We start from the raw sequence: 17,009 nt of genomic DNA, 5'->3' as shown, positions 1-17,009 counted from the left end.
TGGAGTGTGGATTAAAATTAACAGACAGAGACACTATTGGAATAGTGGAAATTGAGAACAATTTATTTGTCTTAAAAAAGCTTTAAAACTTCAAAATCAAATCAGTACAAGAACATCAAAATTTAGGTTCAGTGTAGCAAGAGAACAAGTAAGGCAAGGGCAACAACAAGTCTGCTATCCTGTTCCACTCAGGCCTAGAGCTAAGTAGGCCGTTCCTTCACTTCACCCAGCAGCTTCTGCCCCTCCTAATTTGCAAAAAGTCTCTTCCTTTTATTTTTAAACCTTCCCTCCAGTTTCCCCCCACCTACCAATCACAATCATTTATTCTTTGGCCTGGAGACAGCCACCCAGAACCTTCTCTCATTTCTGCCTAAATATGACCCAACAGAATGATTTCTCTTTTTCCCTGGATACAACTGATCCACCCAATCAGGACACTTTCTCATCTTATTTTATTTATTTATCATATGTTCCCTCCTAAACTAGTTAATTCCACCTAACAACAACCTGTCAGCCAGGGGCTGCGAACGTTTGACCCTTGTTCTGCTTTTCAATACACCTACGGGGAATTAATACACATATACAGAACTATATAAAACACAATCACAAATAATTATGCAATACACAAAACACCAAAGGGAAAGATTCATTCCTTCACATGTTCATTTTAAAAGGTGATCCCGGGTCCAGGCCTCTAAAAAATACAAAGTACAGATCCACTGTACATTTAATTTAATTTGTTTATTTCATTTATATACCGCCCATCTTGGAACGTGTATGAATGCGGCTAAAACTTCTGGGTTCCTTGGCTGGCTTGTGGGAACCAGGTACAAGTCTTGTTGTACCCTTAATGGGTTCTACGCTTCTCTTTCAGGTTCTTCAGGGATGCTTTCATGCCTGGGGAGTGGTGTACGCCCAATTCCTCTCATGCAGCAGGCAATGGCTTACTGCAGCACCAGCTAGCATCCTCCACAACCACCAGCAGTGGGCCCAATGCCCCCTTCTATACATTTCCCAAGTGCCACACCCCCTCCCACACTGGCCCAAATGTGAAGGGCCTCTAGCACAGGTAGAGTTGTGAAGACCTGGGGAAACTGGGGCAGGAGAACCATTGTTTTCCCAAGGTCAAAGATGGAAACATTGGACATTTTCTCTGGACTTGGGGGAGCGGGGAGACACAACAAAAGGAAAACATGTTTTCCAGGCCTTCTCATCTCTATGTACAAGTGATCAGCCAGTCTCACCGCTCCTTTGGGCTCTGGCACATTTATTAATATTGTAAATGTAGAACCAATATGTTTTGAATTAAAACTGGAAGACATACATAACCAGCACATAGCCAAAAATAGGACAAATCTTCGCATTAGAAAAGGATGGATCTGTGAGTAGAAACAGGATTCTCCCTCAGAGTGGGATTGTATCCTGAATGTGGGTAGATTCCTCCACATGCTCAGAGACAGAACCATCCAATAAGCATTTGCTTACATCACCCCATGGGAGGATCTAGCCCTTGGAGTCCAGTTTCTGCCCTGTCTTTGCTCGGAGCATGAACCTTTTTTCCCAGCAGCTCGGTGCCCCTTGTATTTACAGCATCTCCCTCCCCTCTCTGCACCTTTCCCTTTGTGGATTAGTCATGAGTCAGGGGGAGAGAGGAGATGGAGGAGCGCATGATTGACAGCCACTTGGTGGAGAAGAAGGCCATTTATCCAGCCCTTGGGAGATCACCGCTAGCACATGCAGCTGCAACCACATGGCTGCACACGAGCCCAGGAGTGAGAGGAAGGCTTCCCCTTCCCTCTCTGAAGACTCTCTGGCTGCATCCACCTATGAGCTGGAGTGGCAGCAGCACATGGTCATCGCTACAATGAGAACTCCTTCCATGCCTGCGGGGCCTTCTCCTTCCACAAGGCCTCTGGAAAAGGCTCTGCCCTTGGGAAACACCCGCGATCCCCAGCTAGCCAGTGCTCCTTGGCAGCAGCTGAAGCTGCAGGCAAGGGAGCATGTGCCCTGGCTGCTGAGGGGGCCGCTCCAAGTAAAAAAGGCAAGGGCGTTCTGACGACCTCAGTGCCCAAGGAGCACACTGGCCAAAAGAAAGCCCAGAGCATTGCAACGCACACAGAGTCCTGAATCGGGAGCCAGTTAAGCAAAGGTGGTCTACGGGGTGGGGCACCTGTCTCTCCTAAAATTCCCAATAACAGGGGGCGTTCTACATATGAATAGCCCCAGTGAATCAGAGTGCGTCTCCTCCCCGACCAGGGACAGAGGCTCAGACTCAGACCAAGAACCGGAGGGAGTCAGGCAGCTGTTTCAGACAGGGAGAAGGGGGAACTCTCAGAAGATGAGGCTGATCCTTCATCTTCCTCTCAGTGCCCTTTTCACCTCGTGATTTTCCTGCTCTTACACAAGGTGCGTAAAGTCCTGAGTCTGGAGGGCAACTTTAACCCCACCCCCACTGAATTCAAAGGGAACCCAAGGACCTCCCCATTGTCCCCACACAGGAGATGGTGGTGTCATGTCCCCAGTTGTTCCTCAACACCATCCAGGCTGAGTGGGACAAGCCTGTGGAAGGGAAGGGCCCTCCACTGCCAGTCCTCAGTTGCTATACCGCCCCAGGGACATTATGGAAAAATTAAGGCCGAGGTGGCCTCTCTGGTCACTGGAGCTATTTTGGCAAAAGACAGGGAGGACCATCTGAAAAACCAGAATGTGCTGTCTCTTGTTTCAAAGACAGTGGAGGACAGACTAGTGAGTCAGACTAGAGGGTCAAGACATTGGTCATCCCTTCTCTACTGCTCTGACACTATCCCTTTGGAATGTAGATTGCGACTCTTAGGGACTACCTTCCTTCCTTCCTGCTTTGCACTTCCTCTCTCCCTTCTCTTCCTGTTCCTTCTACCTTGCAACATGAAAGCTCCTCTCCCTGCACCATGTGTGCAGAGATGCAGAATCCATCTGCATCCAGCTAGCTAGCTAGATTAGAGATCCTAACGCCTCACTTTCCTATCTAGAATTGAGTTTTCTAATAAATACCATTTATATTGATTTGAAACTATGAACTGGCTCCAAGTTACTTTACTCTCAGCATACACGCATGCCTAACTAAATTCTGCTGTGTTGTGCCACTGTGCACTCTGCTATAATGAAAAAGGGTTTCTCCTACCAGAGAGAATTCCCAACAAAGAGAGCATCCAGGGATCAGGGACCAGCTGGCATCCTCCTCAGTGATATCCCTACAGGCAAGTGATGTAGACCAACAAGAGCAGAAATTCCTATTTTCAGTGTCAATCTCTGCCAGGAATGAAGAGGGAGCCTTATCCAGAAAGGTCAGATGCTCCCAATTCTCCAACATGACTTCTCTCTGGAGAGCGAGAAGGTCTGGATCCAGCAGAGCCCACTCCTCGTTGGTGAAATCTACAGCCACCTCCTCAAAGGTCATCGAACTCTGAAAAGTGGGGGGAAATCTCCACAAGTACTGTGAGTGTCCCAAAATCTATTTAAAAAGTGAGGTGGGTGGAAGTTCTCTTGCTCCCAGGTTCCGCAGTGGCCTTCAAAAGTGCCCCTTTCAAGTGGGCAGTGAAACATGCAAAGGGGGAAAAGCAGATTCTGTAGGCCTATGGCCAAAAACAGTTTGGCTATCTGGCTTATTTCTGGCTTTTTTCACCAGCCATGAAAAAAGCCAAATAAGCCAAACCAATTTTTTTGAGTCACCACGTGCATCATGTCTCAGCGTGCCTCCCTGACGTCATCACCACGTTGTCGTCAACATCACACACACAAACACACACACAGAGCAACTCTCGCACCTCCCTCCTGGACACGGGGTGGGGACGACGACAGGGAGTTTGCGGGGGGGGGGGCTGCTGCTGAGTGGTCCACTGATTGTCTGTGACTGGGGTGGGCTCTGGCCTGCCACCGCCGCCATCGTGCAGCAATTAGAAGAAGAATTTAAAAGGGCTGGGGGTGCTGCACATTTATTACAAGACAACTGCATTGAAGGGCCAGGTGGTGGAAGGTGGCCACGTGTGTTTGTGGCTGTTTAAATGTTTTGCTCAACTTAGAGGGGGTGGGGGGAGAGTTTTTGGAGGGGGAATTGGAGACTTAAGACTTTGGATGCGGCGGGTGGCGGGGGAGAGTTTGGGGTGGTGGAGAAAGTGGCCATGCCAGTGGCTGGTTGCGTGGTGGCGACGCTGGGCTCTGCTGTGCGCTCCGGGCGATTCATTGATGCAAAAGCAAAGCGTGGGGGGGGGGGGGAGGCGGTATGATGATATTAGTGCGCATAAAAGGTGGAACCTACCATTGCCCAGTACTGAGTTAAGTCGAGTCTGTCCTCCTATATGGACAGAGCAACCCTATTCTTAAAGGGGCAGCAGCATCTGTTTGTTTTAAAGGGAAGGCGGTGGGGAAAAACCAAAACAAAACCAAAAATCAGAATTATTACATGATTCATAGCAGCAGTTTAGAAAAGGGATCTTTTGCTGCCCACTTCCAACCCCGCCCCCATTTGGGCACCGGTAGTACCCTGGTGGGCAGAGATGCATGTTGGCTTTATTTTCCTGCTACCACCACCAGCAGCGTTCAGTTTAAACACGTCCAAGGGAGAGAGATCACAGAGGTTTGGATGTACATGTACATAACTGCACAAGGTTTCAATTCTATCAAGTGCAGTTTCAGTCATGTTTAGTTGCGTAGGTCCAATTCCATAATCTATTATGCTTGATCTGGCCAGAGTGTAGTAAAATGCCTCTGACACTTAGCATCTTTCTGAGCTAACTTCATTGTACTATATGGTAGTTCTTCAATGACAGCAGAATGTGCACTCACATCCTCGGCTTTTTTAAAGCCAAACTGGCTGCTACAGAGTCGCTTGGCTCTATAAAAATTGTTTGGCTATTTGGCTTATTTCTGGCTTTTTTTCACTAGCCGATGAGAAAAGCCAAAAAGCTAGAGCAGGTGTGCGTGCTGGGGCTGTGTCCTCCCCCGACGTCATCACGTCGCCTCCACGTCGCCTCTCACACACCATCATCATCATCATCATCATCATCACATGACAGCCACCACGGGCCTTTTAATTTTCCCTTTCCTTCCGCCCCCCCGCACACGTGCTACCTGCCGCGTGCACATTGCGCTCCTCCTCCAGTCCAGCCTCCTCCCCTTCGTTTCCCCGCCCCCCCAGCCAGCCAGCCAGCCTTAAGTTTTTCGGCTCCGCCCACAGGTCCCCTCTTTGCCACGTGCTCATGTGCTGCTGCTCTTTCTCGACGGACGACGACCGACGTCACCGAGCGAGCGCAAGTGGACCGGACAGTCGTGGTCGACTCAACTGACACTGGTCTCCTCTCCTCTCTCTCCTCTTTCGGAGAGGACTCCAAGAGAACTCAGTAGCACTTACTCATAGCCAAGAATTCACTTGGCTCAGCTCTCAGCAGCGTGCAGCCGGGCCCCGGACTCAGCTGGTGGCATCGCAGATTCGGAGTCTCGGGACCCGTCGCTTCAGGACCAGGTCGGGTTTAATGATGGAGCGACTCGATGCATGGGGTGGGATTCAGAATGGGATGGTTACACTGCTGTGAGAAAATTAAGTCCTGTCCTCGAAGGAGGATTGTGTGTGTGTGTGCGTAACGTGTGTGTGTGTGCAAGCTGTGTGTGCACTGTGGTTATATTGATTGGGGGTGGGGATGGGGAAGGGGGGGAGCGCGAGTGTGGGGCCCATGCCCGAGGGGTGTGGGTAGCAACCCCGCCAGGGAGAGAGCCACGGGTTGTCGGTGTGAGTGTGTGTGCTGGTGGGCGAACTCCTCCGGGGGCCGGGCCGGGCATCCTTCATTCGTGCCGCGTCGGTCCCTGGCCTGGGGGCATGTGGTGGGTCGCGCCGTGGGGCGGCTGCGGCCGGTGGCGGCACGTGCGTCCCCCCCCCTGCAGCTGGTTTATTTGTGTCAGCTGAGTTGAATTTGAGGTGGAAGGGGATGCCTCATATGATTTCAAACTGAAGCAGGGTGGAGGAAAATGGATGATTTTTTAAACAGGATTTAAATTGGGTATGATTGTGTTGAATAATACCATAATTAAAAAGCCGAGTGCCGAGCCCCACTGGTTGGTGTGGTGGTTGCGGGCGTTGGAGAACTCCTCCAGGGCCGGGTGTCCTTCGCGCGGCAGATGGTCCTCCTGTCTTGGCCACGACCAGGGGCGTGCTGCAGGTGTGCCGGCTGCCGGGTCAGGGACCGGGTGGGTGGGTTGCACCGCGCCGGCCCGGCCATGGCGGACAGTCCTCCTCCTAGCCAGGGGCGGTGAAGCTGCCAGTGCCGGCCGGGCCCGGCCGCCAGGTCAGGGTCAGGGTGGGACTCATTGTGCCGCCAGCGGCAGGCAAGGCAAGCACGTGTGTCCGTCCCCCCCAAAAAGAGAGAGGCTGGCCCGGCGGCGGCTGCGCAGTGTGCATGCGCACGCAGATTGCCCGCGCACGCAGATCGCCCACCACGTCGTCCCCCCCCCCACCCGGTTTATTTGTGTCAGCTGCTGACTGTAATTTGAGGTGAAACTAGGGCATGCATCTGGGTGGAGGAAAATGGATGATTTTTTGAACAGGATTTAAACTGGGTGCTAATTGATTGTGTTGAGTAATGTACCATAATAATAATAAAAAAAGAAACTAACTAATAAAAGTTAACCAATGATTTAAAAGCAAATCTGAATTCAGTACAAACCTTTTAAATCTTACGTATCATTTCCTTAGAGCAGGATCATGACTATATAGCAATTGCGTTGCGAATATATCGCATGCACTGGAGGTTGCTTTTTTAATATAAAATGGAACCATGGTGGGGGGAAAGATCTGATTTCTGAGGTTACATATTATAAATGATATGAAGCCATGTGCTGCATGGATTATTGTGGGCCAGCATTTTACCAAAGTCCTCCCCCGGCCTGGTTCAGATTATGTTCTGAAAATTGTGGTTTTTAGATTGATCACAAATGACTGAACCATGGTGATGAGTGTCCTCCTGACTCTCCTGTGCCACTGCAATCATCATCTCGATTTACTCTAATAACCAGACTGAGAGAATTTGGGGAAGGGATATGATAATATTCCAGCCCCAGTTAGTGCTGGCACAATAAATGTACCCAAGGTACTACACACGTGGAACTCTGCATGTGTAGCAGAACTGGAGTTTCCTTTCAGCCTCTTGAGTTATGGGAGGGAGGGAAGGGAACTCCTGTGAGCATTCTGCCATGCTGAACGGAGCTATGATTAGCAGGAAAATAGGGGAGCTCACCCACAGGCCAAGATACTGCTTGCATGTGCCTGAGTGGCTCTTTGGACCCTGATCCTTAAATTCATGGGCCAGCAGATTTAATGAAGAATGACTTAAAATGGCATCAGCTTATTGGGTACACTTCTCCATGTTGTAGTCTGGGGGCAAAAGAAGACAGTAAGTGCACTCTGTCAATTGAATGATAAATGTTTACTGAAAGTTATGAAGAGTTCTGTTTTTGGGGGAAAATTTGGTTTGAGGTGGGGCCTTTGGATTTTTGATAGTGGTTCCTGAGGCCTTATGTTGTAGCTCTCACTTGTTTATGTTGGAGATTTTCTCTTCTCTTGTTTTGGATTAAAAGGAAAGATTAAAGGAAAGGTTTTAGTCAACCAAGGGTGTTTAAATGGACTTTTTGATTGGAACTTGCCTTTGCTGGACTATTGGACCTAGAGCTGCTTCATTCATGGCACACATGGAAAGCAGTTGCACTGCAGGCCTCCAACATGCTAGACCCGAGTTCAAATCCCCATTCAGCCATGATACTAGCTGGGTGGCTCTGGGCCAGTCGCTTCTCTCTCAGCCTAACCGACTTCACAGGGTTGTGGTGAGGAGAAACTCAAGTATGTAGCAGTACACCGCTCTGGGCTCCTTGGTGGAAGAGCGGGATATGAATGTGAAAAAATAAAAAGTATAAATAAATGGAAATAAATACTGTGTGGCTGTAAGCTGCTACTTGCTAAGCAGTTTTTTTTTGGGGGGGGGGATGTTGCTGAACTTGTCAATCTGGTCTTGTGACACTACATGGTTCCAAAACAGGGAAAAGCAGCTGAGGTGGCCGTTGTATTATTATTGTTGTGTTTGACTTTATTTGAAAATGACAGCAGAATGTGCACTCACATCCTTGAAAATCCTCACAATAGGGATCTGGGACAGTCAGCGCAGCGGCAGCTGCAGTGCACTGCAGACAGAGGACGACAACAAGTTAGCCCAGCCCCCAGGAGCAACAGGCAGCATTTCTTTGTGCAACTCCTCCTGTGACCAGCCATGTCATCGAAGTGGAGGGCAACATATGACAGCAACCGCAAATACAACACAGCTTGGAAGAAGACTTTCGTGTGGGTGAAGAAGGCTTCCGATGGGACCGAGGAAGCGTACTGCAAATTAGGCCACTGTAATATCTTGCCTCGGTTCAGCAACCTCCAGACCCACGAGAAGTCTGATAAACATAAGAAGCGCATTCCAGTACAGGGACAGGCGAAACTCCTCCCAAGGCTCCTTCAAGACTCCTCCCAGGGCAGATGACAAAGTCAAATCGGCAGAAATCCAGCTAGCTGTCAGCATGACTTGCCACTGCGCTATACCCCTGCGGTAGACCACCTGATCGACCTCATGGCAGCACTAGGGAAGGGCAGCACACTAGGGGTGTGCACGGAACCGCAGAGCTGCGGTCCGGCACTGTGGGGTGGGTTCCTTTAAGGGCGGGGAGGGTTTACTTACCCCCCCGCCACTTGCCCCCGTCCAGCGTGCGTATTTAATGTAATAATTGGGGCAGCAGGATACTTCCCTGCTGCCCCTTGTCCCTCTGCAATGCCGCCAGCTTTGACTCACAGTTTTGAAAATAAATTACTGCTGCCCAGTGCCAATAATGAAGTTGAAGAAGAAGCCGGCCTCCACTTCGGCGCCTCTCCACCCGGCGGCTCCCCCAGGAGCCGCCGCCGCCTCCCAGCAGCCACTGAGGGCGGCTCTGCCATGGAGGACGTGCCGCGGCGCCGCGGCAACCCTCACTTCCGGCTACCATGCGACTTTCCCCCACATACAGAGTGGCTGCATTCTGCCACTCTGTATGCGGGGGAAGTCGCATGGAAGCCGGAAGTGAGGGTTGCCGCGGCGCGTCCTCCATGGCAGAGCCGCTCTCAGTGGCTGCTGGGAGGCGGCGGCGGCTCCTGGGGGAGCCGCTGGGCGGAGAGGCGCCGAAGTGGAGGCCGGCTTCTTCTTCAACTTCATTATTGGCACTGGGCAGCAGTAATTTATTTTCAAAACTGTGAGTCAAAGCTGGCGGCATTGCAGAGGGACAAGGGGCAGCAGGGAAGTATCCTGCTGCCCCAATTATTACATTAAATACGCGCGCTGGACGGGGGCAAGTGGCGGGGGGGTAAGTAAATCTTCCCTGCCCTTAAAGGAACCCCCCCACCCGGACCCGGACCAGCCAGATCCGAACCGGTCTGGAAAGTCCGGAGGCCTTTACAATGGCTTCCAGACCGGTTCGGACACACCCCTACAGCACACTCGAACACGTTAAGCTGCATGGGACAAAATGTTCCTGTTTGATTCGAAATGTGATCTCCCCTGCATTGAAAAATGAACTGATTGCAGATCTGAAGGGCAAGAAATATGCCATTCTGATCGATGGATCAACAGACATTGCAGTCCAAAAACATCTATGTGTTCTGATTCGATTCTTTAGTGGCAGGAAGAAGACAATTCAGACTGCGTTTGTGGGCTTGATCCCGGTTGCTGATGCCACAGGAGAGAATATATTTAATTTGATATCTGAGGAGACCAAAAGATGTGGCCAGAATTTGGCTAACTGCATTGGCTTCGCTTCTGAAGGTGGCTCGAACATGGTCGGTTGCTAGAACTCCGTGTGGTCAAGACTGAAGACAGCATCTCCCAACTGTTTGCAGCTTAGATGCATCTGCCACCCGCTGGCACTGTCCATCCAGAATGCAGCATCGAAGCTCCCCTCGAACATTGGTCACATGCTGGCGGAGATACTCCGCTGGTTCTCCAAGAGTGACTTGAGACGGGAGGCGTATAAGCAGCTGCTCAGCGTGATGAATGTCCCGACGGATTTTGCACCAACATGGATTGTTCCTCTTCCCTTTGAAAAAACATCACAGACTCGGTGGCTTGTGCGCGGGAAGGTGATGTACAATATCTTGAATTGGCACGAGCTGCGTGCATATTTCACAGCCTGTGAAGATGCACAACCTACATTTGACGTGAAATTCAGAGCAAGGCAGATGAAAGAAATGCTTCAGGACGACAGGAATCGACTGTACTTTGAATTTGCCACACCTGTCGACCAGGAGTTCGAAAGACTAAACCGCCTTTTCCAACAAACTAAAGCTGACCCATACGACCTGCACAGCCAACTCTTTATTCACCAGAAGGGTCTTGACAGCAGACTTCATGATGACCGAGAACAAAAAAAACCTATTGGCCAAGTGGATTTTGGCATCAAGTTCCTGGCAGAATGCAACACATACCTGCAGCAAAGGAAGAATAGTGCTCAGGCTCATCGGGACATAGTCGGCATTAAGGAAAGATGTCTTTCCATGCTGGAGGAAGCTCTACAACATGTCACAAAGAGGCTTCCTCCAGCCAGAGACACATTCATGGGCCTAGCAAAACTCAGCCCCTCGGTGGTTTTGAATCAGGCCACAAGGCCCATGTTTGCGGAGTTGCCCTTTGTGCAGCAGCGGGCAGGGGACAACATCAACGCAATCGAGGAACAATACAGAAAATTGCCTTATGCCGATTGGGCTAAAGAAGAACAATTGCAGCAAGATTGTCTACCTACAGACACCGAGCAGTTTTGGCTCAGTGTATTTGAACATCCAGCTCTTAAAGAGCTCGCCAGCTTTGCCCTCACTTGCCTGGTCACGCCTGTGAGTAACGCGGTGGTCGAGAGGATATTCTCGCTTGTATCCTGCATTAAAACAAAGGCACGAAACAGGATGCGGCTTAATCTCCTCGATGCTATCCTGAGGATAAGGGCGGAATTGGTGCTTTCTGGCAAATGCTGCAGAGATTTCACCCCCTCACCCGAAATGCTACGGAATTTCACGGCAGACAAGGTCTATGCTGCCACAGCCACCACATCCACACAGGCGGTGGCAGCCAGCGGCGAGGGATCTACTGCTGATCCTGCCGACCTGGATCTGGACCTTTTCCTGTGACGTATGAAAAACATTTCAAATTATGCTTTGCCTTTTTTGGCCTTTTTGTGCTTGGCTTTCCTTGGGCTCTTTCTTATAACACTATGTGTCTTTAAAGGTGTTGTGTCCCTTCTCTTCTTCCACAGCAAAGACACAGGACGGGGAATGGGTGGGGCACGCTGGAGAAGAAGAGACACATCTTGAAGCTGCTGCCATCTGTGTGAACAGGTGATACACCTTGCTGTGCCTTTGAGTGTGTGTGTGTGTGTCTAGGGTGTCTGGGCTGATGCAGGAATGTCTCTGGTTTCTCATGGTGTGCGCTCATCTCCTGCCTTCCACAGCCAACCAAGAGACACACAGGTGTGCGTGCTGCCTGGGGGAGAAGACAGAATCAGAAACACCATCTCAACCTGCTGCTGCCACGCCAAGGGGGAAAGAATACACATCTTGCTTGCTTGCTGCTGCCGGCTGTGTGAACAGGTGATACACCTTCCTGTGCCTCGGAGAGTGCGTGTGTGGGTCTGGGGTGTCTGCGCTGATGCAGGAATGTCTCTGGTTTCTCATGGTGTGCGCTCATCTCCTGCCTTCCACAGCCAACCAAGAGACACACACCTCATCTTGCTGCCGCCACGTCAAAGGGGAAGAAGAGCTCCTCCTCTCCCTCTGGTCTCTTGTCGCGCTCACTCCAGTCAGTGTCAGAGTTGGGATGAAGGAAGCACGAGAGATGCGAGAGAAAGGAGTACTGCCACCACGGCGGGCAAGTTGAACTTGCAGACAGATGCGGAAGGGGGGCTGGTGGCGATGGATCGCGATGCTCGCCAGAAGCAGTGGCTGCAGCAGGACAAGGTCAGAGAAGGGTGGCTCCAACAAGCTTTTGTTTTGGTGCCAGCTGCCATTTTTTAATTTGCAGGCGCTACCATTCTCTCTTTTGTCTCGTGGGCTCCACTCCAGTGTTAGAGAGTGTCGGAATGGAGGCCCGAGATAAATGAGAGAAAAGAGTACTACCACCACGGCAGGCTAGATGGATCGCACTCTCGGTTGCTGCTTTCTCTACTTTACTGCAGCGGCAATAAGGAAGTGGCTAGCCTGAAAAGTCTGTCTCCTGTCCCACATATAGGAAGGGAGGCTGCGGAGTGACCTGTCTTGTGTGTTGATCAAAGTAACTGACAGGGCAGGGTACTCCGCTGCCTCCCCTTCCTATATTCCTTCATCAAAGGAGAGGGAGGGGCTGGGGCTTAATTACTTCAAGCGGTGGCACTGGCGAGAGAGAGAGAGAGAGAGAGAGAGAGAGAGAGAGAGAGAGAGAGAGAAAAGCTTTCTTGTTTTGGTGCCAGGCCAGCCACCATGGAGGAGCTCCCTTTCTCTTTTTTTTCCTTGTTGAGTCCAATCCAGTGTCTCAGAGTCGGAGTGGAAGCACAAGAAAAATGAGAGAATGGAGTACTATCACCATGGCGGGCTACGCTCACCAGAAGCAGTGGCTGGCTACAGCAGGACAAGGTAAGAGAAGGGCCTTCCCTTGCCTGCCAAACTTGGCAACCCCCCCCAATAAGCCCCAAAGCAGCCAAGAGCCCCCCCAAAAGGCCAAAACGCCCCCCCGTTCTGGCATTTTTGGGGCATTTGGCTTAATTTGGCTTATTTTTGGATTTTGGGGGCTTTTTCAGATTTTCAATCTGGCAACCCTCCTTCTACCTTGCAACATGCAAGCTCCTCTCCCCTGCACCATGTGTGCAGAGATGCAGAATCCATCTGCATCCAGCTAGATAGATGGATTAGAGATCCTAACTCCTCACTTTCCTATCTAGAATGGAATTCCTTAATAAATGCCTTATATATTGATTTGAAACTATGAATTGGCTCCAAGTTACTTTACTCTTAGCATACACACATGCCTAACTAAATTCCGCTGTTATAATGAAAAAGGGTTTCTCCTACCAGAGAGAATTCCCAACACTTTCTACAAAAGAATGGCCCAAATACCCTGAAACGCCAGGTAGCCACCATCTTTTCAATGTTAAATTACTATGGGTCTCCTAGCGTTGCCACTCACTCTCACATTAAGAGTTTCTTGAGGGGTGCTACCAGTACTAATCCACCCACAGTGCACAGGTTTCCCACCTGGGACCTCAATTTGGTTCTAACAGCTCTGACCAAGGCTCCCTTTTGAGTCCATTTGTTCTGTTTCTTTGAGATTTCTGACATACAAGGTTGCCTTCCTAATATTTATCACTTTGGCCCACAGGGTATCTGAACTGGGCACGCTGTCAGTTCACAAGGAACTCTGCATGGTGTTTCCCGACTACATGCTGCTTAGGCCTGAGCCTACCTTCATTCCCAAAGTGAATTCCCTTTTCCACAGGACTCAAGAGCTTATGTTGGCTTCTTATTGTCCGTGACCACCTTCCCTTAAGGAGAAAGCCTGACATTTATTGGATGTGCATAGAGCAGTTTGGGGGTACTTGCACCGCACCAAGCCCTTCGGGTGCTCTGAGTCCTTCTTCGTTTTGGTTAGGGAATGTTCTTTGGGCAAAAGGGTTTCTAAATCTACCCTGGCAAGATGGATCTGCCAATGCATTGCTCTGGCCTATTCTGCCCAAGGCCTTACGCCTCCGAAAGGAGTCAAGGCTCATTCAACCAGAAGTGCTGCGACCTCAGCCACCCTTTCTACCCTGGCACCATTGGTGGATATTTGTAGGGCTGCTACGTGGTCTTCCTTATCCATGTTCATCAGGCACTATTAAGATTCAGCAATTGGCCTCTGTAGTCGCCTCCTTTGGCTGCCATGTTCTGCAGCAAGTGGTTCCTTCTTAAGAGACAATCTTGCATCCCACCTGCACTGGGTCTGGGGCTTTGGCAGGTCCCATGTTCAGGATACAGTCTTACTCTGAGGGAGAATGATACATTGGCATTTAATTGAAAGTTCATTCTCCTCAGGGTTGGGGATTGTATCATCCCTGTCTGTGCTGCGTCTGGGAACTCTTCATATCTATTTTCTTCTTTCGGGCAGTTTCCCAAAAACATCTCCCCTGGGGTGTTGTGTTACTCCTAATTCACGTTCTTTAGGGTTTTTCCTTCCTCAGGTTATTTGTTCTTGTTAGTTGTTATGCTGTTCTTGTTACTTGTTTCTTAATGTTTTTATCTGTACCTGAGTGTGAGCTGACCAGAGCTTACAACTGGACTCCAGGGGCTAGGTCCTCCCATGGGGTGACATAAGCAAACACCCTGTCTCTGAGCATGTGGAGGGATCTACCCATATTCAGGTTACAATCCCCGACTCTGAGGAGAATGACCTTTCAAGGTAAGTGCAAACGTATCATTTTGTATGCAGACCTCCATCTCCATCCACTGGACAGAGTGATAGAATGCAAGAGCTAGAAGTAACCTTGGAGTTCAACCCCTTGCTCAGAGCAGGAAGTTGCAACAGTATCCCTTACAGATGCCTGTCCAGGCCCATTTGCAAACCTCAAGACCAGGGATTTTCAACCTTTTTAAACAAGTGTTAAAAGCTACCCACTCCGAACACCCCACCCCTGCCATATCTATTTCCGAAAGAGCTGGAAATGAGCTGGAAATGTTATGATCCTTATGGACAGATAACTGGAGCACCCGAAGGCAAATGGGAGGTACCAGAAGACTCGGGGTGGCCCGTGAATACGTTCAAAAAATCTGAAGAGAGAAACTTAAGAGGTCCAAAAACCCCACCCCAAACTGCCCCTTTCCAAAAACGTGCTCGATCTGGGGTTCGGGCACATCCCTACACCCATGGCAAGCATGCTGGGGCCTGTGCAGGGATGACCCAAGACATTTTGCTACCTACGGTAAATATGAAGCTACCCTCCCCTTTATGAAGGAAATATGAAGCTACCCTTTAGTCCCCTCAGCTCAGTGGAAAAACATAGTGGAAGGCCATAGCTCAGTGGAAGAACATTTACCTGCTTGCATGCAGAAGGTCCCGGGTTCACACCCTGGCATCTCCAGATAGTGAAAGACTCCTGCCTGTAACCTTTGAGAGCTGCTGGGATTCAGTGTAGACAATTCTGAGTTAGATGGACCAATGCTCTGACTTGGTATAAGGCAGCTTGCCATGTTCCTATTCAACCTTCCTAGCCAAAGCAATGGATAAGGGAGGAGCAGATATCTAAGGGGCTGTAAGTAGTTAAATGCCTTTTCCTGGTTGTGGATTCTTTGATGTTAATTAATGTCTTCTCTCCAGATGAAGCTTTTCCTACACTCTACAATCAGTTGGTTTCCCCCCTGCATGGATTCTTTGATGGGAAGTAAGCTGTGAGTTCTGACCAAAACTTTTTCCACACACCAAACATTGATATGGTTTCTCCCCTGTATGGATTCTTAGGTGGCAGCTAAGATGTGAGCTGCGGCGGAAGCCCTTTCCACACTCTGAACATTTGTACGGTTTCTCCCCTGTGTGGATTCTTCTATGGGAAATAAGGTGAGAGCTATTAATGAAGCTCTTCCCACATTCTGAGCATTTATATGGTTTCTCCCCTGTGTGGATTCTTTTATGGTAAGTAAGGCTTGTGCTGTCACTGAAGCTCTTTCCACATTCTGAACATTGGTGTGGTTTCTCTCCTGTATGGATTCTTTGGTGGGATGTAAGGCTTGAGCTGTATCTGAAGCTCTTTCCACACATTGAGCATTGATATGGTTTCTCCCCTGTATGGATTCTTTGATGGGAAGGAAGCTGTGAGCTGTGCTTGAAACTTTTTCCACATTCTGAGCACTGATATGGTTTCTCTCCTGTGTGGATTTTTTGATGGGCAGTAAGGCTCCAGCTATCTCTGAAGCTCTTTTCACACTCCGAGCACTGATATGGTTTCTCCCCTGTGTGGATTCTTTGATGGGAAGTAAGGCGAGAGCTGTCACTGAAGCTCTTCCCACATTCTGAGCATTTAAAGGGTTTCTCTCCGGTGTGAATTTTTGTATGGGCAGTAAGACCTGAGTTCTGGCTGAACCGTTTCCCACACACTGAGCACTGATACGGTTTTTCTCCTGTATGGATTCTTTGATGGCAAGTAAGATGAGATCTGCTACTGAAGCACTTTCCACACTGTGAGCATTCATATTTTTTCTCATTGGCAGGAATTCTTTTTTTACTGAAAAGGCTTGACTTACTGGCTAAGAATTTTGCATGTGGAGAGTATTTATTCCTTCTGTTTTCTTTACAATCTTTCTCTTGGACTGGAATTTCATGGGAGTAAGAGTGCTCAGAAGTGGTGCTCTTCAGCCACTGATGTTTTGCTTCTGGTCTCCCTCTCTGCTGCTCATCCTCTTTCTCGTTCTCTCTTCGCTGACCTGCAGGAAGACAGACAGCCTCCCGAGGAGGCAGAAATGGAGCTTCAAATAACAGAAGAAAGGAAATCTAATGCTGTCTGAATAAAAGACTATTAAAGACTTTGTAGGGCAGCAGAACCTGTCTCATACTGCACCTGAGCTGCACTCCCCCTCCTCCATCCCATTGCTTCCATCCCCCTCACCCATCTTGGTGTCACTCCTCCATCCCCCTCACCCCTCTTGGCTGCAGCGTTGTGGCGCCTACTGGCCAAGCTGCAGCCCCCTGTCCCTAGAGACCTCCCTACCTTCACCTGAGCCCCACTCCTGCTCCTCCCTAAAGGAGCAGCAGCAGCGGTTGACCAGACCCTTCCTCACTGCCGCCACCACCATGGCTGTTCGTTCCCCTCAGGCCGCTGACAGGCCCAGGCCCATCCCTTGCCTGCCTGCCTCCCTCCACCAATGGCCTCAGTAGCCCTAAACAGCAGCAGTGGTTGACTGGGCCCTTCCTTGCTGCCACTGCCGTAACTACTCACTCCCT

The 17,009-nt window shown here is 49.9% G+C and overlaps 1 pseudogene; it reads right to left on the bottom strand.

The window, feature by feature from the left end:
• Nucleotides 1-12,781: 12,781 nt before the first annotated feature.
• LOC128341666 (zinc finger protein 420-like) overlaps nucleotides 12,782-17,009 on the bottom strand; it is a 28,750-nt pseudogene continuing 24,522 nt past the window's right edge.

Source organism: Hemicordylus capensis, chromosome 2 (assembly GCF_027244095.1).
Source record: "Hemicordylus capensis ecotype Gifberg chromosome 2, rHemCap1.1.pri, whole genome shotgun sequence".
Lineage (NCBI taxonomy): Eukaryota > Metazoa > Chordata > Lepidosauria > Squamata > Cordylidae > Hemicordylus > Hemicordylus capensis.
Note: the sequence above shows the minus strand (reverse complement) of the source record. Positions and strands in the feature narration are given on the sequence as shown.